The sequence below is a fragment of the Odocoileus virginianus genome, chromosome 9, assembly GCF_023699985.2.
Source record: "Odocoileus virginianus isolate 20LAN1187 ecotype Illinois chromosome 9, Ovbor_1.2, whole genome shotgun sequence".
NCBI lineage: Eukaryota > Metazoa > Chordata > Mammalia > Artiodactyla > Cervidae > Odocoileus > Odocoileus virginianus.
The window spans coordinates 35,082,580-35,108,510 of NC_069682.1; the positions used below are offsets into that span (position 1 = coordinate 35,082,580).

Here is a 25,931-nt window from a genome sequence, read left to right on the forward strand (position 1 = left end):
TGGACCTAACATTTCAGGTTCCTATGCAATATTACTCTTTACAGTATCAGACTTTACTTCCATCACCAGTCACATCCACAACTGGACGTTGTTTTTGCTTTGGCTCTGTCTCTTCACTCCTTCTGGAGTTATTTCTCCACTCTTTTCCAGTAGCATACGGGCACCTACCAATCTGGGGAGTTCATCTTTCAGTGTCATATATTTTTGCCTTTTCATACTGTTTGTGGGGTTCTCAAAGCAAGAATACTGAAGTGGTTTGCCATTCCCTTCTCCCATGAACCACATTTTGTCAATACTCTCCACCATGACCCATCCATCTTGGGTGGCCCTACACGGCATGGCTCATAGCTTCATTGAGTTGGACAAGGCTGTGGTCCATGTGATCAGTTTGATTAGTTTTCTGGGATTGTGGTTTTCATTCTATCTGCCATCTGAGGGATAAGGATAAGAGGCTTATGGAAGCTTCCTGATGGGAGAGACGGACTGAGGGGGAAACTGGGTCTTGTTCTGATGGGCAACTGGTTAGGACTCCCTTACCTGGGTGTGAGAGTTACTGGTATCCCTGCTTAGGTAGAGTCTCTGGTCTCACCCGGGGGTCCCTGACCAGGCAGGTTGTCTCTGGCCTTCTATTTGTAGATAGAGTGGAAATGCCAGAAAAAGATGTGGAAGTAGATGGAAAAGGGAGGAAAGAAGGGAGGAGGGGGTCCAGCTGAGGGTGTGGGTGAGGGGTGCCACATCCCCTGGCCAGCCCTCCTCACTCCAACTCCACCCTACCCCACCCCCACGCTGCACGCCAAAGTAGAAACTGCCTCTCTCTCTGTCAACCGGGGATGTGGAGCGAAGGTCCGAAGACATCCGCCCCAGCCCAGCAGCAACGGGAGGGAGACTGAAGGCTTATTCACCCCGCTCCACTAGGGGCCACCCCTTCCCCTTCTCCGACCCCCACCCCGCCACTTTTCTCCCGGGTTGCCTCCTTCCACCTCCTCTTTCCCCACCAAATAAGGAACCGTAGGGGGAAGAGCGGCCGGCGAGGATGCCTGGGGGCTGCTACCCTCTCCCGGGCAGGATCGGCTGCCCAGCCGCCAGGGGCTGGGGCAGCAACTGGAAGCGGCTCCTTGGGCCAAGGTCAGGGTCGGCGGCCGGCGGCGGGCAGGAGGCTCCAGCCCCTGCAAGTGAGAAGAGCCTGAGGGCAGGCTAGATCTGGGCCGGCCCCGCGCTGCCTGCGGCCCCTTCGTGGAGGATGACGTGGCAGCGCGAGGCAGCGCCACGACTTTGCCCAGACTTCCAGACCCCGGCATCCCGGGATCCGACCCAAAGAAAACGCAGACCCAGGAGAGACATGTCCGGAAGCCATGGACCATGGCCTAGGGAACACGGTTTAATAAATGTTGGTACATCAGCACAGTGCAATGTGACTTTATGTCTCCTGGCTCTCCTTAGGTTCCCGATGGGTGACGGGCACCCTGCCAGCCTCTGGGTACACAAAGGTCGAGATAAGCTCGGCTCTTTGGCTCTTTCCAGGGAGTGTGGCCCGGGGCTGGGGTCACAAGGGCAACAACAGGCCTTTAAGAGTTCAATCTCCAGAACCAGGTAGCCAGCAGCGGGTTTGAACACAGGTCTCTATCCATGTGTGAGATGCGGACCTCAGAGGTACCTGGGGAGGGTCCAATGGGGTTCTGCCTGCGAGGCCCTTGGCACAGAGCCTGGCATGTAGGTGAAGCTGCCAACAGTCACTGATCGTCATTATTACTGTTACTGTTACTATAGGAATGCAATAGGTGCTGGGGGCTTCCCAGGTGGCGCAAGTGGTAAAGAACCTGCCAGACCATGCAGGAGACATAAAAGACACGGTTTCAATCCCTGTGTCAGGAAGATCCCCTGGAAGAGGAAAGGGCAACCCACTCCAGTATTTTCGCAGGGGAAATCCCAAGGACAGAGGAGCCTGGCGGGCTACCATCCACAGGGTTGCAAAGAGTCAGACATGACTGAATCGACTTAGTATACAAGCAGGTGCTATAACAGAAGAATGTACAATGTAGGATGCGGGCACAGAGACCAATGGGCCAAGTACCCTAATAAAGGGCACAGAAGCTTCCAGGAGGACGCAGAACAGACGCACACTCTTAGCACAGAGGATGGGGTGTATCATTCTGCCTGGGGATGTCACCAAAGCTCCCATAGGTGGCCGCTCAGCTAGATCATGAAGGATATGAAGTTTGCTGGATAACAAGAAATGAAAAGGTGTTTCAGGTGGAAGCAGATATGTGGGCCAAGGAGGAGGAGAGAACGGGCAGGGCGGATTCCCAGATGGGCTTCTAAGTGTCTGGAGGAGACACAGATGAGTGCAGGGTTGCAGCTCTTCCCTCGTGAGCAGCTGCCCTCGACCGCACGTGTGCCAAGCCGGTCCTCCCTCTGTGAGCGTCTGGACCCCACCAGGCACAGCCTCCATCACGGCGAGGTCCCCGTCCTTTCGGCAACCACCTCAGCCCACTCAAGATGCTCTGAGGCTGACATCCAAAGGGAAGGTTCTGGGTCTTTTATCTTTTTCTTCTCACAATGATTCTTGGCCCTTGTGCAAATCTGCTTACCCTTTTCCAGCCACCTTTGAACTCTTCACGGGTGAGTCATTTTTATGTCCATTGGCCAAAATCCAAGTGAAAAGATCCCAAGTTCTTGAAAGAAGGGGCTGTAATGATAATATTAACGACAACAGTTAGCAAACATGGTGGCTTCCTCTCCATCAAGCACTGTGCTGATGCCTTCTCTGTGAATCACTGTTCTTACCCCCTGGTTTCAGGTGATGCAACTGAGTTGAAGTGATCTGTTCAAGGGTCACCCAGCCAGTAATGGTGAATCTGAGATTCAAACCCAGGGCTGCCTTACTTCAGAGCTGATTCCAGTACCACTGGGCCATCTTTCTTCTTCTTCTCCTTCTTCTTTTTTCTGTCTTACAGCATGCAGGATCTTAATTCCCAACCAGGGATTGAGCCCGTGACTCCTGCAGTGGAAGCAGAGTCTTAACCACTGGAACACCAGGGAAGTCCCTGAACCATCTACTGAGAAAGCTAAATGTGTCTAGTTAGGGCATAGATCAAGAGAGGGGAGAAGGGAGGGCTCCTAACCTCTTCATAGCTGGTGAAGATGTCACCAGCCCAACGAGGGCCACAGCCCTGGACCTGAGTACCACCTGGTGAGTGTCCTATAAGCTCCAGATACCACCCTGCACATCATGTCTTTCAACCAAGGGAAATCACATGAGGTCTTTCAACCAAGGGAACTTAACACAGGAAATTTGTTTTGCAGCTTGGACTTCCTGAGGAGCCAAATGGGATGGCGAGGTGACCAGACAGTTTAGTAACAACAGTAAGTCACTGCTGCCATCACTAGGGCCAGGACAAGAAGGGAGAAGCTAGGGTTACCAGAGCCCATGGCTCAGGGCACCTACGAGGTGCTGGAACCACAGTAGAGATGTAGCACAGAAGCACAGGGGTGGGTGGAATGGGGATTTCTAGCAACTACCCTCCAAGGTAGTTATTTTTACCCCATTTTAGAGATGAGGAAACTGAGACTTGGAGAGGTTTAGTGACTGGCCCAACCAAGATGGAGGTCAGTGTGTCTGTCTTCATAGCTCTGGCCAAACCAGTCAGCTCAGGGACTTTGTGAGCCATGAACAACAGAGGAAGACAACTTATGAGCCTTCAGATTCCAAAGACCTGACGGGGGTGGGCGTAAGGGATCAAGGGCCCTTGGGTGACAACGGTGCCCATGTGTCTCTCCTTTGCTGTCCTGCCAAGTCCCAGCTATAGCCCAGAGAGGCATGTTACATGAAGCCGCAGCCTGGACTCTGCATGTTGGGACTAAGAGCAATTCTTTTTCCTTTGAGGCCTTCTGTATTTTCCAAATCTTCCCAGAGGAATATGCACATCTTCATTAGTGGGAAGGACAGCTCATCTCCAGGCATCGCTGAAAAGGTAGAAGTCTCCAGACGAAGCCTTTAGCAGAAGAAAAGTTGGGGCCAAAGATGGTGACACGAGGGAAGACTGGTCAACACAGGTGGCTCGTCACCAGCCTGCAGCCTCCTCCCCGGGAGGGAACACAACCAGGAGGTGAAAACATGCAATGGTAAGAGCTGCTGTTCACACATATACACCCAGCCCTCTTCTGCACAACACACACACATGACACACACAAATGTACACAGACACATTCGTGTGCTCTCATAAGAAGGCTCAGCACACATATTTGCTTACATGTACACATGAAACACACATATAAACACACATTCTCATACACACATATCCACACATGTGCAAACAACACACACGCACATTTACACATGCAAAACAGAAGTCTGTGGTGCACAAGCACACATCACACCCATGTACACACACACACACAAACATCACATACACACAGGCTCATTCTGCTTATTTTCAAATGAGACTTGGCAAAACGTTCCTGTCACAGCATCTCCCAGGGAGTGTCTGGCCTCCTTGGAGTAGATCCCGGTATCACCTCCCAGGAACAGAGAGGGCTTCACCTTTCAGTCGCAGAACACAAGCCACAGGTGCTGTCTCACGGGTGTGCCCCAGAGAGCACCTCCCCCTGTGATGCGAGTGGAGGCCTAAGCAGTCCCCCTGAGCACCCAGCAGTCCAGCAGCACCCATCGGACAGCCTGGGAGCTCTCTGAGGACCCACACCCTGCTGAGCCACTCCGAAGTCTCAGGAGCAGCTGCAGTTGGCAGAGTCCAGGTGTCCCCAGAGGAAGTTGCGAGGCCAGACCCAGCTGGGCTCCCAGGAAGGCTCCTGGAGTCTCTTTATGAAGCGAGGGGTGCTGGGAAAGCTGAAGAGTCACATGCAAATCAGTGAAGCTGGAACACATCCTCACACCATGCAGAAAAATAAACTCAGAATGGCTTAAAGACTTAAATATAAGACAAGACATTGAAAAACGCCTAGCAGAGAACATAGGTAAAACATTCTCTGACATAAATTGTACCGATGTTTTCTTAGGTCGGTTTACCAAGGCAACAGAAACAAAAGCAAAAATAAACAAATGGGACCTAATCAAACTTACAAGCTTTTGCACAGCAAAGGAAACCATAAACAAAACAAGAGACAAGACTGGGAGAAAATATTTGCAAATGAGTGGACCAATAAGGGCTTACTTTCCAAAATATACAAACAACTCATACAACTCAATAACAAAAAGCAAACAGCCCATCAAAAAATGGCAAAACACCTAAACAGAAATTTCTCCAGAGAAGACATACAGATGGCCAATAGGCAGATGAAAAGATGCTCAACATCAAAATTATTATTAGAGAAATGCAAATCAAAACCATAATGAGGTATCACCTAACACCTGTCAGAATGGTCATCATTAAAATGATGTCTAAAAACAATAAATGCTGGAGAGGGTGTGGATAAAAGGGAACCCTTCTATACACTGTGGAAATGTAAATGTGGGAATGTAAATTGATGCAGCCACTATGGAGAACAGTATGGAGGTTTCTTAAAAAACAAGAAGTAGAATTACCACATGATCCAGTAATCCCACTACTGGGCATATATCCAGAGAAAACTCTAATTCAAAAAAATACATGCACTCTAATGTTCATAGCAGTACTATTCACAATAGCCAAAACTTAAATGTACGCTGACAGATGAATGGATAAAGAAGCCATCATATATATATGATGGCTTCTTTATCCATATGTGTGTGTGTGTGTGTGTGTGTGTGTGTGTGTGTGTAATGGAATATTACTCAGCCATAAAAAAGAATGAAATAATGCCACTTGCAGGATCATGGATGGACCTAGAGATGATCATACTAAGTGAAGTAAGTCAGACAGAGAAAGACAATTACCATATGATGTCGCTGATATGTGGAATCTAAAATGTGACACACATGAACTTATCTAAGAAACAGAAATAGATTCACCAACATAGAGAACAGACTTGTGGTTGCCAAGGGGGAAGGCAGGAAGGGGAGAGATGGAGTAGGAGTTTGGGGATTAGTAGATCCAAACTATTATATGTAGGATGGATAAGCAACAAGGTCCTACTGTAGAGCATGGGGAACTATATTCAATATCTTGGGATAAACCATAATGGAAAAGGATATGAAAAAGAAGAAGAAGAAAGAAAGGCCCTCGCTGTAAGAATACTCAGACTAAGCCCCTGTCCCTAGTTGGGCTCAGTTCCCTCCTCTGTAATGAAGGGGGCTCTCAGCACACCTCAGCACATCCCTCATCTGCTGCATCAGGGTCTTGTAGTTCAAGTTGCAGATTTAGCTCCTGACCTTTACAAGCAGGGGGAGAGGAATTTAATTCAGAGGCTAAAGTACATCCACCACTGTCAGTGCCGCTATAAATATACAGGCCACTCACTCACCAGAGCGCCCAGGTGGCTTGGGGGAGAACACACCCCACCATGTGGTACATTTACCCCCTCTGGGCCCCTTCAGGTTAACCACAGCCCCCTGTGGCTTGCCAAAAACATCTGCCCATATGTTTCCTGGATGACAAGGGAGCAGCAAAGGGCCTGGGATGGCAGGGGCCCGCTGGAAGCTGAGGGCCTCCAGGAGGTCTAGAACAAGAAGTGGGTGGCAGACTGGTCTGCCGGTGTGGGACATGGTCTCACAGGCTTCTGAGCACCAAGGCAGGGGGCCTGCTCAGGGTGGGCTAAGATTCCCCTTTGTAGAAAGGTAAATTTCCAAAGAGGATGCCCAGGAGACACTGAATTCAGAGCTTTTGCTTATTTATTTTTTTAATGTATTCATTTTTATTCATTTGGCTGCATCAGGTCTTAGCTGCAGCATGCAAACTCTTAGTTGCAGCATGTGAGATCTAGTTCCCCAACCAGGGATCACACCTGGGGCCCCTGCATTGGAAGCATGGAGTCTTAGCCACCGGAACACCAGAGAAGTCCTAGAATTTTCACTCTTTAGAGAAAGACCTTGCCCATTAGATGGCAAAATGGGTGAGGACAAGAAATTAGCTTGAAAAGACCTGGACTTGGCATCCCTTGGAAAAGGAGATGAGCCCCTTGATGGTCCAAGGAGTAAGCAGAGGGCACACAGGGGCAAGGTAACTCAGGGTGCCCAGAGAGTGCTGCCCTTAACCCTGGTGAAAACCCCCACACTGGTCCTTCTGGGCCGTGTTGGGTAAGGAGTTGGTGAGACCAAGGGGATATGTCCAGCCAGTTGACCCACAAACTGTGTGACCCTCGGCAGGTTACTCAACCTCTCTGATCCTTCATTTCTTCCTCTAAAGTATGATGTTACGTGAAACTTTTACGAGGTTGAATCACAATAAATACTGAGTGAAAACAGCTCTTCTAGGGCACACCTTCTTCTTCGAGGGCAGCATCCCCAGGCCCGAGGGGTGGCCCAGGGCCTCTGTCTGCAAGCTGTTTTCCCGGGCAGCTGCGGTAGCCAGAGTCCCAACAGAAAAGCAAGAGTCCAGGCCAAGTGATTCCACAGGGAATTAATGTAGGAAGGAGCAGATGAAAACCTAATAGAAGCGACAAGAAACCGCTGCTTCCCTCAGACTGGAGGGACAGAGGAGACAGGGCAAGATCAGTAGCTAAAACCAAGGAGGAGACACCGTTTGCCCGCGCTACCGAGTTGCAGACACGGTTCAAAGCCGAGAGCCTGGAGGTACCCGGCCGGGTTTCTCTCCTTCCTTGGAGGGGGAGGCGGTGCCTACCTCCCTTCTCCGCTTCCCATTGGCTGAACCTATCGGGGATGCCCGCGTGCAAGGGACCCTGGGAAATGTAGTCCATAGGGTCGGGCCAGGCAGCCCTGCGGAGCAGGGTAGGGGGGGCGGGGGGGTGGACCTGATGGCTGTAGCTGATGCCCAGCTGTACCGTGGGGCGGAGAAGTGCTGCTCTGCCTGCCCGAAGGCAGCGGGTTTGCCTCTGCTGAATCTTCAAAGCTCCTCGATCCACACATCGGTGGAGGGTAAGTCTGGAGAGAGAAGCCGCTGTCACCCCGCACCAACAGGCGGGAGAACGGGAGAATGACCTTGTGGGCACTTCAGGTCACTTGACCCCGGGCCTGGGGAGCTAGTACGCTGGACCCCAACCCTGACCTCCCTGCACGGTGGCTCCTGAGCCGCCCTGCTGGCCACAGCTGGGCATCTAACTCCAGGTTAGCGGAGCACCGCCAACATGGGGGGCGGGGAGGGGGTGGGGGAAAGGTGATGGGGGGTTGGTAATAGCAGTTGCTGCTGGTGAAGCCTTTAGGAGTCTAGGCGCTAAGCTTCATGCTTTAGATGGACAGTTTCATCTATTCTAACAACCCGTAATAAGCACCAAGTATATCCCTGTAAAACCCAGGGGGAAAATTTTTTTTATCGTCAAAAAATTTTAAAAGTATTTCCCAGGTGTCCACAAATAACTGAGCAAAGTCAAAATCCTGAAACTGAAAAATAGGAACCTCAGAAGGTCTGAGCAGGTGTGGTGTGACTGTTTGAGGCCAAACAAGACCTTGGGGTCAACATAATTTTCTATTAGGTAGATAGAGAACCATTCACTTTGGCATGTGTTCTATGTAATAAAGTGGGCATCAGCAATCCCTCTGTTTTCCTTCAGTATTTATCGTGATGCAACGTTGTAAAAGTTTCACATGACATTATACTTTAGAGGAAGAAATGAAGGACCAGAGAGGTTGAGTAACCTGCCTAGGGTCACACAGTTTGCCCATGAGAGACAGCATGTTACTCTGTGATGGAGTGGCTGCTAATCGACCCCTCCCCCACTACTATTTCCCCACCTATCCAATCAGGTCCAGGGTGCCTGGCGCTGAGCTGAGGTAGCAGGCAAGGTGGTGATGTTGGATGTTTATATTCTGACAGCATCCCAAGGCCAAATATAAACTGGGTGATGCCCCAGAGTGTGATGTTACACTGCCTCCAGGTCATGATGGTGAGCACACTGTGTGTAGACCTAGCAGGGTCAGTGCGAACCCCAGTGGTCAGCTCTCAGAAGCCTCTCTGGCTCTCCCTGACTTTTCCCTTTAAGCCAGTAAGAAGATGACAGCAGGAAGAGGCTATGGGGCTCTCCAGTATCCCTTGCCCTGCAGGCCCCAGAGGGATTGGGTGACTTGTCCAAGGTCACACAGCTGGTGGAGGATAACCCCATACAACACGTGCAGCTGCAAAGCCATTTCATGCCTGCTTCCTCTCTCTGTCTCTGAAATGATGCCCCTTCACTGCTCGAGTTTCGGTGGTTCAAACCTAGAGGGAAGAATGGGTGGGGTTGCATTTTTCACAAAGGCCTTCACAGGTCACAGGCAAGATTTTGCTTGTGAACTGAAAGTAGGAATTTATTAAGTATGGTTTAGGCATTGCTCTCTCCCTCCTCCCCAGCCCAAATACATCAGGATCTTTTCTCCTACCCCCAAAATTATACAACAGGGTGGAAAAGAGGAATCTGTTTCGTTTTCCCACTCCTGGTGGGACATTTCCCCAAAAAGGCAAATCAATCATCAGACGATTAGGAAGAGGGCAGCTCCCAGTCTCATGGCTGCATGAGACACAGGTGGACGAGACGAGAGCTCAGCTTGAGTCCAAGGCCTTGGGCTCCAGGCCTTTTGTCCACCAGGCCTCTCATCCAGGCCTCAGCCGTTTCATCAGGGGGCCGGGGGTCGGGGGGCCACATCTTTCAGGTCCTTCTAGGAGGATTAACATTCTGCTAGGAGTCATGTACTGAGAGGTGCAGCAGTGCTAATACCTGAGTTCACAGCTAATGAGCTGCAGGGAGCAGGAGGCTATTTCAATGCACTCAGAGATGGGCAATCTACTTGAAAATGAGGCTATTTCTGAATGCAAGGATGATATTACATCAGAGTGCTTTGGCTGCTTAAAAAGCACCCCCAAACTCAGTGGTTTAAAACAACAGCCATTTACTTAGCTCATGATTCTGCAAGTTAGCAGTTTGGGCTGGGCTCACTCCTATGGCCTGTGGCAGGGTTTGCCTGGCCTGGCTGACGTCAATGGCTCGGCCAAAGTGTATGGCTTCATCCTCACAGGGAAGCCTGGGCTTTATATCTTTTAGCTGGCAGGATCCCAAAACAAGAACCAGGGGTTTCCCTGGGGGCTCAGTGGTAAAGAATCTGCCTACCAATGCAGGAGACACGGGTTCGATCCCTGATCTGGGAAGCTCCCACAAAGCCTATGCTCCACAACTGTTGAGCCTGTGCTCCAGAGCCCGGGAGCTGCAACTACTGAAGTTTGTGCATCCAGAGCCTGTGCTTCATAACAAGAGAAGGCACCACAGTGAGAAGCCCATGCACCACAACTAGAGAGTAGACCCTGCTCACTGCAACTAGAGAAAAGCCTTCAGAGCAACAAAGACCCAGCACAGCCAAAAGTAAATAAATAAAAATAAAAAAAGACCAGAGCGGAAGAACTCAAGGTCATAGTCACTGCGACTGTATTCCATTGCCAAGGTCAAGTGACAAGGCCAAGCCTGATTTGAGGACTGAGAAACTGGCTCCAGCTCTTCATGGGGGAAGCTGAAAAGTCACATCCCAAAGGGGCATGAACACAGGGAGGAAACAAGGACTGTTACCATGTCCCCAGATGTCCTTTCTAAAGTCTTCTAGGAACAAAGTAGAGACTCCTGGCAAAAATAAAAATGTTGTAGAATAGTCCACCCAAGCAAAGATTCTGCGGCATCAGCCCAGTGTGCATCTACTAAGTGCAAACTGTAAGTCTTAGCAGTGTTGAGCTGGATCCCCTGAGTCCTGGTGCACAACAGCAACTGTTAAATCCTCTGGAATTTTGTGAGCCCAGTGTTGAACCATCACAGCTCGAAACTGGCCATGGCGGGAGTATTTACACCCTGGAAATCAGCAAGCACCACAAATCAGGGAACTGAGTTAGCAGGACACCGCTTGTTCAGTCACTCAGTCGTATCTGACCCTTTGCAACCCCATGGACTGCAGCACACCAGGCTTCACTGTCCTTCACTATCTCCCAGAGTTTGCTCAAACTTATGTCCATTGAGTCAGTGATGCCATCCAACCGTCTCATCCTCTGTCATCCCCTTCTCCTGCCTTCAATCTTTCCCAGCATCATGGTCTTTCCCAGCATCAGGGTCTTTCCCAGCATCAGGGTCTTTCCCAATGAGTCTGCTCTTCATATCAGGTGACCAAACAAACACTCCCATAACAAACACTTTCTCTCCCAACCTAATGAGTAAGATGGACAGATGCGCAGCGAAAGATTATAAGACTCTAATTAGAACAGGCTGAGTGCAGTGCAAGAGAGAAGTCAAGAGACCAGAGATGCAAAGGGGAAGGAAGTCGTGGCTCCCGGAGGTAGACTTGGGGTAAGGAAGCCATTCTGGGGGAGCTGGCCTTTTCTCTGGGCCTTGAAGGGTGAATAATGGGAGGCAAGGCTGCAACAGGAGTGAGGGGTGCAGGCAAAAGCAGAGAGCGGGGCTGAGATCACGGAGCATCGTTTAGTCTGAACTTGGCTTCCGGTGATGGTCAGAAGTTTACTGATCCCATCTCAATCTTGGGAAGTAAGTGGTCCAGGCAGGCACGTGGCCCTGCCCCCACTAGCCCTTCCCCCGCCCTGTTCTAGAATCTCAGCAAACAAGTGCACAACCTTTTCTCTCCTCCTCCTCTAATCAGCTGCAGTAGGCGGTCCGTACACCCACCTGGATTTGACACCTGGCTGTGTGCGCTTGGACAGGTTGCTTAACCTCTCTGAATCTTTGTTTCCACATCAGCAAAATGGAGCAAAAGTAACTGCAGGGTCCCTGGGATTCAGGGGCTGATGACGGTGCAGAACTTAGCATGGTGGCTACCCATAGAGTGGACACTCAGGGGGGAGTGTGTGTGAGAGAGAGAGAGAGACAGACAGGCAGGCAGGCAGACAGGAAGATTGGTTCTTCCCTCCTTTCTAGGCCCTGACCAAGCCCATCTCAGCCTCCCTCCACCCACTCTGGGAGGGTTGGGAGGCAAGGCCACTCTCCTTCCCAGGCTTGCAGGGTTGGGGGAAGAAGGCCCCGGGAGACCTGGCCTTGTGTTGGTTGATTCTGCGTGGGCAGCCACGCTGAACCTTGGCCACTTCAGTCCAGTTCACTGAAGTTGCTGCTTCAAACAAAGCGTCCAGGGGGACTCCTGATTGCAACCCCCCAGCTTGTCCACCTTGGTCCGCAGTTCAGGAACCCCATGAGGGGATATGGCTGCCACATTTGCCTGGAAAGGCCTCTTTAGGAAACAGCACCCACCCCTCCAGGAACAAGGGGTGGGGTGTCTGGTTGGGGCAGGACCTGGATACAAGCCCAGGGGGTGTGAGGGCTGGAAGTCGGCTGGGTCAGTGATCCAAGAAAATATTTGGCTCAAGGCTGACCTTGAAACTCCATCACTGGGTCCTCGGAATATGGGTCCTCGGAATGTGGGGTCAGGCTGCTCTCCCCCGCCTCCCCCTCACTGCAGGGACAGGTGTTTCTAGCCCGGAGCAGCCCCCACCTAGAGTTCCTGCCTTGCACACTCACCCCAGTGGCTTCCCTACTGGGGTGTCTCCCCCAGAGTGAGGCGTGGGGGCTGCCAAGCATCTGACACTGTGTATTCATTGGAAGGACTGATGGTGAAGCTGAAGCTCCAATACGTTGGCCACCTGATGCAAAGAACTGACTCATTTGAAAAAGACCCTAGTGCTGGGAAAGATTGAAGTCAGGAGGAGAAGGGGACAACAGAGGATGAGATGGTTGGATGGCATCCCCAACTCAATGGACATGAGTTTGAGTAAACTCCAGGAGTTGGTGATGGACAGAGAGGCCTGGCATGCTGCAGTCAATGGGATTGCAAAGAGTTGGACATGACTGAGCAGCTGAATTGACTGATTGATCCCTCCTGGAAAGAGGCCCGCTTACTTGCCCCCACCCCTAACATCCCAGCCCGGCTCTCAGTCCTCCAAGCTGGCGAGGATGTCCCCCTCCAAGCCTCTGAGGGAGACAGCCTCGGAGGCATGCGAGGGAGCTGGACACACATCCCCCAAGTCCCCTGCAATGGAGAAGGCCCCCCGTCCTTTCTTAGAAAGCTGCTGAGCACGGCATCAGCCAAAGCCAAGAGCATGGCACTGCCTGCCCCAGTGCTTTGTTCCACTTCCTGGAGGGCTAAAAATACCCTGGCACTGCCAAGGAGCCCAGGGGAACCGGCAGCGGGAGCGGTGATCAGGCACCTGGCACAATTAAAAGGAGAAATGCAGTCACTCTTTCAGAGCAGAATGAGCCGGCTTCCTTTCCCCTGCCCGCTTGGTCCCCAAGACTCTCCCTTCTGTTTCCTCCTCTCGCCATCAAGGGGGCTTCCCTGCGCCCCTGATGCACCCCTGCTGCACCCCTGCTCCCTCCTCCTTCCTCCCGCTGAACCCCCTCCATCCCAGAGCAGATGACTGGGCTCTGACACGTGTCAGAACAGTCGCTCTCCTGCAGAACACCCCGGAAGCCTCACGTTCCTCCAGCAAAGCTGTGATTAGTACCCAGGTTTCAGATGGAAATCCCTTAGTGGATGAGAACCCAGGGGCTTCAATTCAAGAGTTGGGTCTTGACATCTGTCTGGCCTCAGTCAGGCTTCATCTTCTCAGGACCTCAGGCCTCTTTGAGAATCTGATGAGAGGTCCAGCCCCAGAGTAGCCTTCTCCAAGCAGTGGGAGGGAATGCAGGATGGTCAGAGCCCCATCCAGGACCCCCCATACCCCCCCCAAATGAGGAGCCCTCCATGTGTTGGAAGCCAGGCCCTGAGTAACACCCTGAGATGGACGATGGGGAGGGGCGGGGGTGTGGGTCGGGGCATGCAGACAACCGACGGGGCAAGTGTGGGGGAGAGGACCAAGGGCTATGGGTTGGAGGGCTGGAGGGGCCAGGACAAACCGGGGTGCAGAAAGGAAGAAGGCGCATTCGAATGGGATTTTGAAGGACAGACACAGTTTAGCCAGAGAGAGAACGTAGGGTTAGAGAAGGGCATGAAAAAATAGGCTGTCTGGAAGCAGGAGCAGCCAAAGGACTTGCTTAGGGCTTGAGGGGTGAGCGTGTTGGTTTTCTGTTGCTGCATAACAAGGAACACACGCTAGTTATCTCACAGTTTCCGTGGGTCAGGAGTGAGCACAGCTCTGCTGGATTCTCTGCCCATGAGTTGCAGAAGGTGTCTGTGGAGCTGTGGTACCCCTGAGGCTTCGAGGGGCAAATCTGCCTCCCACTTCATCTAGGTGACTGGCAGAATCCACTGCCTCACAACTCCAGGAAACAAGGGTCCCAGGTTTCTACCGGAGGCCACTGCAGTCTCCTGGAAGCCTTCTCATCCCATAAATTGGCTGAGACCAAATCTTATATAAGGTAACCTAATCAGGGAAGCTACATTCTGTGGTCAAACAGCCAGTCACAGGTCCCACCCACACCTGGGGGAGGGGATCACACAGAGGGGTAAAAACAGGGGGTGGAGTTCACCGGGCCATGGTAGAATTCTGCTGACCACAGTAAGACTTAGCTGGAAGACAGGGTCAAAGTCCAGTTGAGAAGCCCCTTGATTCAGTGGGAAACAGGAAGCCCTGAAAGGGGCTGGGAGGAAAGGATGAAAGCAGAGGTACAAGTCAGTGCCCTTTGGGAAGGCATTTGCCATGGTTTAGGGTCCACTTGGCTGATTCTGATTTCCTTCTGGCCTCTACTCAAGTAAGTAATCAGTAAGTCTGATCAGTAAGTCTTCCCTGTCTACCTGACAGGAAATGCTCACCTGCCTCTTCTCCCAGCTCCTCACTCAGCCTTATTGTCTCACAGCCTTTACCACCACTGGCCCCGCTCTGTGGTTGCCTATCTATCTGCTCACTGTCTTTCTCTCCCTCATAGATTGCAAGAATTCTATTTGGCTTACTGCTGTATCTCCAGCCACACGAACAGTGCCTGGGGTATAGTACATGCTCAATAAATATTTGTCTGTCACTCCAGACAGAATGAATGGATGAATGAATGGGTTCAAGAAATTCTGGCAAGAGACGTGCTAGAACTGCCTATGATTAAAATTCAGCAGCGGAAGCAGGCTGCACTGAGGTTTGTGTTGATGAGTTGGGTGGTGATGCTCACCGGCATCTCTGTGGGAAGGGGATGAACACAATGGAAAGTGGACACTGAGTTTAGCTTTGGTTGAATGGATCTGGGATGGCTGGGAGCAGCCAGGTTGGGATAGCTAGTAGGCAGTTGGAAATGTGAGATTCAGAGCTCATAAGATGAGTAGGGAACGGGAAATAGATTCTGCAGTTAGTGCTCATAGGGGACAGCTAAGTCATGAGGTTAAACAACAGGAGAGAACCAACGAAGCATCTGGAAAGAAGGAGTCCATCTGAGAGGTAAGAGGAGATGGGGGGTCTGGGGTGGGGCAGAAAAGTTCCTCGAAGAAGGTAGTCCACGTTCAATGCTGCAGAGAGGCCAAGCAAACAAGACAAGAACCAAAAGACTTTGGTAATGAGGGGCCGCTGATGACCATGTGAGAGCAGTCTCAGAGGCATGAGGGATTCCAGGTCAGTGAGAGGCTGCAAGTGGTACCAAGTACCCCTCAAGGAGGAACCTGGGGTGACAACAGACATGATCGCGAGGAAGGGAGGAAGGAAGAAGAGGACAGGTCCCAGGGTGAGGAAGGATGTTCTGGGACAGCCAAAAAGCCCAGACTCAGACCCAGCTCACTCACCGGAATATTCCCTGTCCTGCCCCACCCCCACCCAGCCATCAGCACAGAAGGAACTGAGGAAAGGAGGGACTTGGGTGGAGAACACATGCCGGTCCCTTGAACCCGCCCCAGCCTTGGGCTTGAACTAGCTGTTGAGAGAAGCTTAAAAGGGAATCCTCGGGGGGAGTTCAGGGACTGAGGGCTCCTGGTTACTCGTGGGGCATTCTCATCTCACCCGTTCCCTGGGGCTGGAACCCACTGGGAGGAAAGGAGGAGAACAGAGGTACAAGGTCAGTGCCTTCTGGGAAGGCAGTTGCCATGGTTCCAGGGAAGTGGATCAGGGGCTGTAGCCATGGGGATGGAGAAGACCCAGTAAAAGACCGGTGACAGATGGCAGCATCTCCCATCCACTGGCTCTTCCACAATATGACCTCGACACACCCCTGCCAAGAGGTGAGGCCTGAGTTTCTCCACCGTGACCCTGGTGGCCATTGTGACTCGACTAGTAGAGTCTGGCATAAAGCACAGCGATGACCTCATCCTTGGGGTTGGACCTCATGGCTAGATGGAACCATGCAGCTTCTGAAGGTTTGTCTCTCTGGGAACATGTGTCTTTGTAGCCCTGAGCCACCACTTAAGTCTGATTAACCTAAAACCAACACAAAGAAGGCCCTTGGACCTGGCCTTAGCTGAACTCCCAGCTGACACATACTGGCCACACCTCTCACCAAGGCTCTTGACAGCCAGGGCTCTTGACCTTGATCCGCCTTGTTCCTGGGGTGGATCATAATGCCCAGCCTACCCCACTCCCCCACCGGCCCTGAAAAGGCTGACTTTAGTCCCCCAGGGCCTAGAGTGAGTGATAGGCAAGCAGGCCCTGGGCAGGGTGTCACCCCTGAGCCGGTCCCCATGGTGGTGGACACAAGTCACCTGCCAGCTCCTAGACCCCCCACCCACTCCCCTCCAGGAAACATGAAAATCCAGAGACCATCCCAGGCCCCGCTGCGCTCCAGGAAGAGAGACTGGGCAGCCGCCCAGAATCACACAAAATGGACTTTGGGCTGATTGCCCAAGCTGGACCAATGCCCCCACCCTCTTAGAAAGGGCACTCTTTCTGGAACCAAGGCCACAGCTTGTCACGAAAGCCAGATGTTGGCAGAGCAGGACAGACAGATGGGAGGGGCCGCTTGAGGTAGATAGGGCACCTCCCTGATGCCTCCCCAGCCTGTCATTTGGGGGCAGGGAAGGCAGTCTTCAAGTGCAGGGAGTAAGTCGTATGGAGGACAGTTCCAGGTGCTTCTGAGAACAGGCTACAAAGGCACTGGGGACTCAACCTCCAAATCTCAGCCTTTAGCAGTGAGATAAACAGAGTTTGGGGAGCATCACAAGATGGTCCTGTTTAGAGCAAAACTGGTAAGTGGAAATCAGGAAGAAAATGTTTCATATCCTGTGCTTGTGTTAGGATACATGTAACTGGCCATTTAGGATAGGATTCAATTTATTATTTAAGTTGACTTATTTTCAGTTGGATGGCATCACCACCTCAATGGACATGAGTTTGAGCAAGCTCCGGGAGATGGTGAAGGACAGGGAAGTCTGGCGTGCTGCAGTCCATGGGGTCACAAAGAGTCGGACACAACTGAACGACTGAACAACAATTCTCAGCTATCCATTCTTTTAAATAATTTTGTAAAATTTATCTTTGGCTATCTGGGTCTTCCTTGCTTCACAGGAAGGAAGACCTTGTTGCAGACAGCGGAGGCTACTTCCTAGTTGCGGTGTGCAGGCTTCTCATTGTGGTGGCTTCTCTTGTTGTGGAGCACAAGCTCTAGGGCACGTGAGCCTCAGTAGTTGTGGTGCACAGGCTTAGCTGTTCTGCGGCATGTGGGATATTCCCAGATCAGGGATCGAACCTGTGTCCCTGCATTGGCAGGCAGAGTCTTTACCACTGAGCCACCAGGGAATCCCTATCCATTCTTTTAACAAATATTCATGGAACATCTAATATGTGCCCATCTCCCCAAAAGAGAAAGATGTGCTTTCATGAATACATACATGTGAGAATATGCAGAAGCTATCTCCAGGACAGTGGTCCTCGACCAGGGTCCCCAGGGACGTTTGTCATTGTCTGGAGATAATTTTGGCATCCAGTGGGTGCTGCTTGTATTCTACAATGCACATTCTACAATGTACAATTCTACAGTTCTACAATGCACAATTCTACAATGTGCAATTCTACAATTCTACAATGCACAAGACTGTTCCCATGACATAGAACCATTTGGTCTGAAATGCCATTAGGGCTGACACTGAGAAACTCTAGGCCTGGAAAGATGAACATAACACAAGAAACAGGTGAGTGATGGTTACCTGTGGGGCAGGGGAACTGGGAGACCAGGATACATGGAGGTGTGAGATGATTATTCTCCATTGTGTGCTGTTTTGAACCATTTTGTAGAATGTCTTACCATGCGCATGTTTTCCTTATTTTCTAAAAGGAATAACTATGACTTGTCGTAGCTGTACTTATTTGGGAGCCTTCTCCTGGTTGTTGGGGCAAAGGAGTTTGAATGGGAGGTAGCCCCAGGGCGTGCACAGTCCGGGGCATCTGCAGTTGTGGGCCATCCAGCCTCCTGTGGCCCAGGGCTCCTCAACTTTGCTCACTGACACTGGGGCCCCGGTCGCTCTTTCCCATGCACTGTTGGGTGTTCAGCAGCATCCCTGGCTTCTGCCCACTCCATGCCGGGAGCATTCTCCCCTTCACTGTGACAGCCGAGCATATTTCCAGATATTCCCAAATGTCCAAGGGGAGGCTGGCAAGGGGCAAAATCATGTCTGGTTTGGAACCACTATGCCAAACCCACTCTGCAAATCCAAACACAGGGAATTTCCCTTTCACTGACCTCACACATTTACAGTGGCCCGGCTGCATCCTCAGAGGGTCACAGAACCATGCAAACCAGCACGAGGACGTGGAGTGAGCAGAAGCGTGGGGAGCAGAGAGTGAGGTTTCAGCCACATGTGGAAACAGGCTCCTCAATCCCTGAGACAAAAGGGGTCTCGGGACTCCTCTGAACCATCCACCCATTTCACTGAGGAGGAAATAGAGCAGAGAGGTGATGGCCAGAGTCCCACAGTGCATGATGACTGGTGACACTGGAACCACTATTCCCTGTAGCATCCCAAGATGTCCCTTGGACAGAACATTCTCCTTGTTCCTCATCCACTCCCTATTCTATGGGCACCCTGGAGTCTCCTGGGACACTCTCTTAAAAGTGGACCACCTAAGAGGGTGCAGGGCTAGCATCCTGTGTTTTCCACATTTATCCTGCCTTTCTTGATAAACTGTTCCCAGGCAGCACTAGCTTCAGTATGAACTGGCTTGTTTGTGGACACAGAGTTGTCTCCCAAGGGTTCCTTCTGAGGCCACAGGAACTGGGACCTGGGGAAAGCTGGTTTACAGAACCCTCTGACATTTCAGTGACAGAGACCAGCAGGAAGGAATGTCTGAGAATCAAAATCCACCTAGTTTCAGCTCCCTGGGGAAAGGCAAGTCAGGGTGAGCCTGGCTTTGACAACAAAGTCAGCCAAGCCGTCTGGTCCCTTCTCTCCTGGTATGAAAAGCCAGGCTGCTTTTTTCATGGTGAAGAACATAGGCTTGGAAGCTGGACTGCCTGGGTTTGTAATCCTCTTCTGCTACTTTCTGCTGTGTGGTCTCAGGCAAGTTACTCAACCTCTCTGAGCCTGAGTAGCTGCATCAATAAATAGCCATAACAGTGACTGCTTCATAGTATCATTAGAGTCAGCTAAGATAAAATACGTGACATTCTTAGCACAGTTACCAGCACGTTGTATCTACAAGTTACATGATTCCACTGCTATTGCTGTATGATTCATTCTAAATATAATTAGGAATACAGTGTTTACAAATATAATGATATAAATATAATAATACCATGGTTCATGGGTCCAAAACAGGTTTTCACAAATAAATTCCATCTGGGGACAAATGGGCTGGAAAATGAATGAGACATTCCTGGTCATTTGTATGACATTCCCCCCACCTCCCATCCCATATTGGAAAACAAGAGGCACTTTTAAAAACAAATTTTAATGGTGGCCTAGCTCATCTGAACAGGACACAGTCGCCCTGTTCTTGGTTTCGGCTGCTTTCCAGCTGCGGTGTTCTTCTCATTGATCAGAGAGAAATCCCCAAGGCCTGGCAAAGGAAGCTTTTAATTGCTCTGGATGGACCGATTTGGGGCTTAGCTGCTCAAGCATATAATTGACTGAGAGAGGGGGAGAGGATGAATTACTTAGAGATTGCTCTGAGATAAACATGTAGTCAGACCTCCCCCTCCCCGATTTGACCTAAAGAGACCCCCTCGCCTGTCTTCCCCAGCTCTGGGGCTAGGAGGCCTGAAGCAGGAATCGTGTTTTCCTGCTTTTATCAAAATAACGATGGGTGATGATAACCACCGCTATCCTTCATCATCTGCATTTGCCGTAGGTTGGATTTCCCTAGGAGAAGACCTGAGACAAACACGGAGTCAACCTTCTTTATTGGAAGGGAAGCCTGGAGGGACCAGGACGGGAGAGGGAAAGTGAGTCGGAGAATGGGAGTCGGGCCAGTAAAGGGTGTGTTGTCAAGCGCGTAACCACTGGGGCCCTGGGCACTTAATCCCCCAGGGAGCTGTGGGGGCCGGTGCAGAACATAGACTTCAGCATTGGCTTGTTCAAGGGACAAGGGAGCTGGGGGAAATTACATACCAGCCCACTTGGCCACAGCCTCAGGGCTGCTCCTGGTGCAGGGGAGTCCATTCCCTGGCACGTGCAGCCATCCCCAGGGTAGGCAGTCAGAGGAAGGGTGACAGAGATGGGGGCGGGGACCCTCTGGAAAGGGAATGTGTGGGGTGAAGGGACACCGAGAGACTAAAAAACAAGCCCCCCAATAGGATGATTCTAGTAGGGGAACCACTGGCTGAAACGACCTGCCGTGGCCAGACATCACAGTAACCTTTTATATGACTTGTTTTACAACAGGAGGTCCTGGTAAGAAACACAGAACTAACAAGTGACCACCAACTGGAAGAATTCAGGAAAGGTCAAAAGGAGAGAGGAAACTCGAGTCCATATGTCCTACCAACCTCCCAGGATTCTTCTGGCTGGAAGCCATCTTGGCTGAGTGGGTGCAAGCATCACAAGGAAGGACTCCTGACTCAGAAGGTTGGCCAGAGACAACCCAGGAATGAATCCCATCACCATAAAACCCAAGACTGTGAGCCACGTGGCAGAGCCCTTCTCCTGGTTTCCTTAATGCTGCTGTTCTCTGCCCGGGCGCCCCTTCCCAATAGAGTCTCTTGCTTTGTCAGCATGTGTCTCTCCTCGGACAATTCATTTCCGAGTGTTAGATAAGAGCCCACTCTTGGGCCCTTGGAAGGGATTCCCCTTCCTGTAACAATTCCCTGTTTCCCTACTCAAATATCCAAAGGATGTGTGACCTAACTGAATGTATTTAAGATAATCTTTTTTTTTTTGTCAATGAAATAGTTAATTATCTATTTATAACAAGTAACTTAATTGCCATCTGTGAGGCTGGCAAGTCATGATCACAGGTTATGTGTGACAATGTATTACTTTAGAAGAGTGCTCTCATCACCCTATCCTGTCACTCAATTTTTTGCCACCTCATCCACTGCACCTGTGGGCTCAGGGCCTCTGCCATCATCGAAGCCACCTTTTGAGTCATCTGAGTCGTCTAAGCACGTCTTCTCTCCCTTCTTGGTTCTCTGCAATGCAACATTTTTGAAATCTGTAGGATGCTTTCATGGGCATTTTTAGCCAAGCTTCGAGCACCTATTTGCATAACATTAGGGCAGCTGGCAGTCCCATTCATCGGAGGTGTCCCTGCCTGATCCCCATCCTGTAACCACAGATTGTGTGTTCTTAAATGTCCTCAAAGGATCTGTGCACACTCACACTGGAACCTATGACGCCACAGGATCGGTTCCAACCTGTGTTAAACTTGCTAACTGCCTCTCAAGCGGCTCCTCAGATGACCTTGGCCAGAAGGACCCATGCAGGTTGTTTTAGGCAGCATATCTCCCTAGTTGTTCAAAAAATGATCACTAAAAGCACTACACTACATGAAAGTATGTGTGCCGTCTTTCTTGAAAATAAACAGCCTCCTGTTCCGGCATCATTTGGTGAGTGGGGAAATTCATGGTACATCCAAACAGAGTGCTTTTGGTGGCTCTGGGCATAAGCTCATGTAACCTCACTACCCCACTCTGTGAGGTGGGCTCTGGGATACTTCCCATTTTATGGATGGGGAAACTGAGTCTTGGAGATGGGAAGGGACTCGCCCAGAATCACTCAGGGAGAGGCAGTAGAGCTATCTGAACCCTGGGTCTGAGTAAAACCAGGCGAGGGGAGGGCTGTGGGAGGCTGGAGCCCTCTGGACTCGGGAAGGGCCCGGGGTGGAGAGAACGCTGTGGAGCTGGACACTTTTGTCGCCCAGCAGGGGCATGGCCTGCTGAGCCTTAAGGGCCTCCTTGTCTCCCAGGACCCCCTGACCCCACTGGAGACCACCCCAGTCCAGGCCTGGAGCCAATGGCCATGTGGGGGCACCATCAGCTCCCCAGGCTGGGGGCAGGGCAGGGTGAGGAAATCCAGTGGCCACATGTGCACCCCTGAGTCCTGGGTGTGTTTCTTCTCTTCTGGAAATCAGGATGAGAAGAGAGAAGAGGGAGAGATGGGGAGAGGGGAAACTGAAAGATGACAGGGCCCTGATTTCCCCTAAAGGGCCATGAGAGGGGACACGGTGCAGCCACTGCTGCCAGATCCCAGACAGAGCTGGATCCTCCCAGGGATGCCGGCTGTTCCACCAAAAGGCCTCCCCTGGCTTTGCTCTCATGTCTCTTCACAGCTGCAACATGCAGACAGTTCTCACAGGCAGGGTTTTAGTTTCACAAACATACGCTCAGAAAACGGTGCCTCCCACCACTGCCCCACCCCCCCCCCCACCCCCACCAACAGCAGCCACATCAGCAAATCATGCCACAGAGAAAAGGTCTGCTGCCAGCAGGGCTGGAAGATGGCAGGAGCCAAAGGCCACCCAGGTGGGATGCTCTGTTTTAAATTAGCCAGTGGCTGTCCCCTCCCTCAGGTACAGTAACAAGATTTGGGGGTGAGCAGGTTTGCCCCAGTTCATGAACATCTGATGGACGATCCCCAGAGTGTGAGGCTGGGACCATCCACGGCCACACACAACCTCCAGCTCAAGTAGCCCAGTGACCTCAGGACAGACCGCAGAGGACTGGGCGAGGTGGCTTCTGGGACCCGCCCAGCAGGACAGGCTCTAATCCCATATTCTCCTGGTTTCTCCTTATAATGGCTCCACTGGGCCCCTGAGTGGTCCCTGAACTGTCTAAAAAAAGGAACACGTGTACTTTGTGGTGAGGACACTTACCACAATTTAGTCTCAAGAAAAGACTGGGAGACAGCTGTCATCTCTGACATCCCTCTTCTTATGGGGTGGGGGCTCCCACTGTGGGGATCTTGGTGAATGGTAGGCGCCTGCCTCCTGGAACAGAGGCAGGGGAGGGCAGGGACCTTGGTCCAGACAATGGGATAACCCTGCCCAGGGCTCCAAATGGCGTGACCTTGGGAAAGTTAACCTCTTTAAGTGTCCATTCCTCACTCACAGAAAGGGAACAACAACTTATAACAACTTGGTAAGCTATTGAGTTAAAACAGAGCAAAGCCCTAAAAATGATGCCTGACACAAAGTAAGTGCTCAACAAATATTAGATCTAATCTTCAAAACACCTTCAGAGGGTAAATAAGCATCTCATCCACATTTCTGGGATGGTAAACTGATGCTTTCCTTGTGGCTCAGCTGGTAAAGAATCCATCTGCAATGCGGGAGACCTGGGTTCGATCCCTGGGTTGGGAAGATCCCCTGGAGAAGGGAAAGGCTACCCACTCTGATATTCTGGCCTGGAGAATTCCATGGACGGTATAATCCATGGGGTCACAAAGGGTTGGTCACAACTGAGTGACTTTCACTTTCACACTGATGCTTAGAAAGGTTAAGGCCTGAAGTAAGTCAGAAAGAAAAACACCAATACAGTATATTAACGCATATATATGGAATTTAGAAAGATGGTAATGATGACCCTATATGCAAGACAGCAAAAGAGACACAGATGTAAAGAACAGACTTTTGGACTCTGGGAGAAGGCGAGGGTGGGATGACTTGAAAGAATAGCATTGAAACATATATATTATATATGAAATAGATCGCCAGTCCAGGTTCCATGCATGAGATAGGGTGCTCAGGGCTGGTGCACTGGGATGACCCTGAGGGATGGGATGCGGAGGGAGGTGGGAGGGAGGGTCAGGATGGGGAACACATGTACACCCATGGCTGATTCATGTGGATGTATGGCAAAAACCACCACAATACTGTAAAGTAATTAGCCTCCATTTAAAATAAATAAGAAGAAAGAAAGGTTAAGTTCTCTCCTGGGCGCTAAGCAGTGGGGCCCGGAGTTCAAACCAAATGCAGAGATGCCTGCAGGTTATGCTATGTAGATTAAATGCCTGTGTGCACCTACGAGATACACAGTGCAAGGTCCTGGGATACGGCTGTCACCAGACCCCGCCCAGGCCCGCGCCCTCGGTGGACGCTGACCTGGCCGGTCCTCGGAGCAGCCCTGGCTGCAGTCAGAGGGATGCCCATTGCCCTCAGGCGACTCAGGACTGCGGCTGGGCTGCTGACGTGTCGGGAAGGAAGGGGAAGCCATCGCCGGGGAGGGGGGGGGGGCGTGGACGGCGGGGGGGGGGGGGGGGAGTGCACCCTCTTGGGGTGGCCGGAGTCTCCAAGAGCGCCCGCTGCATCACTCGCTGCAGCTGGCGACCTGTAAATCCAGCTTTAAATAAACACTAGTCGGAGCTGGAGCAAACCCGGAGGGAGGCGCCTGTTAGGGAAGTCCCGCCGCCCCGGGGCTGGCTGGTGGCTAGTGCCGAGCCTGCCCGAGGCCGCCACGTAGCGGAGCCGGCCTTCCGGCCCCCTCCCGGTCCGGCCCGGCCCAGCCCACTCCGCACACCGCTGTCAGTCAGCCTCGCGAGCATCACGGACTCCCGCGGGGATCCGGGAGGGCCTGCCTGTCGGGATCCGGGAGGGCCTGCCTGTCAGGCCCCGCCCACTGCCGGCGGCTCTCACCGTAGCCCCGCCCACCGGCGCGGCCGACTCCTACCCGGCTCGTGCCTCCACGTCCCTATTCCTCCATCTGCTTCTGCGCCCGGTCCCCGCAGCAGCCTCCGCCTTCGTGCTCACACTCTCACAATACCAACCCCACTCCCGCCCGCCCAGAGCTTCAAGAGCATGCGCTCCAGCATCCGACTGGCTGCGTTCAAATCCCTGCTTGCTGGATCTGTGACTTTGGAGAAGTTACTTCATCTCTCTGGGCCCCAGTTTCTCCATCTGTAAAATGGGGATGATGGTAACAAGTGCTCACTCCATAAGGTTATTGGGGAGCTCAAATAAAATAACACAAATAAAGGGACTGGCTTAAAATCAGTGCTGATCTCGCATAGGATGGAAAGGGGCTAATCAGAATACAGAGCTTAATCATCCCAAGGAGACTTAGGGTTGACCAAAAGGAGGGGCCTGGGAGGTCCTGTTTCCGGGGACAGGAATTAAGGCTTTGCTGTAGAATAGGCAGGAGGTGGGGGGAGGTGGAGGGGCCCCTCTCTGCCTTCTAGATACCACAAAGGCAGTGGAATTCCACGGTCTGTGCTTGTTTATCAAGCACTTATCAAGCACCATCTGTGTGCCAGGCACCGCCAGGGGAAACCACAGCCCCTGGAGATCAAGGAGCTCTTGGAGTGCAGCGGCACCTAGCAACACACTGCTGAAGGCAACAGGGAAGCACATAGAGCCACAGGAACAGGAGAGGAGCCAGCTCTAAGGCCTAGGGAGCAGCTGGAAACCTCCCTGTCAGTGAGCTGGTCTCCAAGGAGGACCACTCACATGACAGAGAGCATCGTCAGCTCTTGAATATGTGGTAGGCCTCATTTGCTCAGCTGGGGAGACCGGCTGCATTCCTTAGCCCCACTCAGCTGATGGAAAAGTAGAGGCCCAAAGAGTAAGTAACATCTTCCCCAAGAGCAGGCTTTTAGTAAAAGGGTATTCTCTCAGATCCTAAAGAGCCAGTTCGCTCAGCTTCCAGGAGCTTACCAGAAGACCAGA

General features: G+C 51.7%; 2 long non-coding RNA genes across 2 annotated transcripts; one reads left to right on the forward strand and one right to left on the reverse strand.

The window, feature by feature from the left end:
• Positions 1-1,336: 1,336 nt before the first annotated feature.
• On the reverse strand, positions 1,337-5,234 carry LOC139036627 (uncharacterized). Its single transcript, XR_011489451.1, has 2 exons — positions 2,785-5,234; positions 1,337-2,686 (listed from the first exon to the last, which is right to left on the reverse strand). It is a non-coding gene; the product is annotated as an uncharacterized lncRNA (long non-coding RNA).
• Positions 5,235-7,799: 2,565 nt separating this feature from the next.
• LOC110128266 (uncharacterized) lies at positions 7,800-21,872 on the forward strand. Its single transcript, XR_002311101.2, has 3 exons — positions 7,800-7,966; positions 20,184-20,277; positions 20,717-21,872. It is a non-coding gene; the product is annotated as an uncharacterized lncRNA (long non-coding RNA).
• Positions 21,873-25,931: the final 4,059 nt, after the last annotated feature.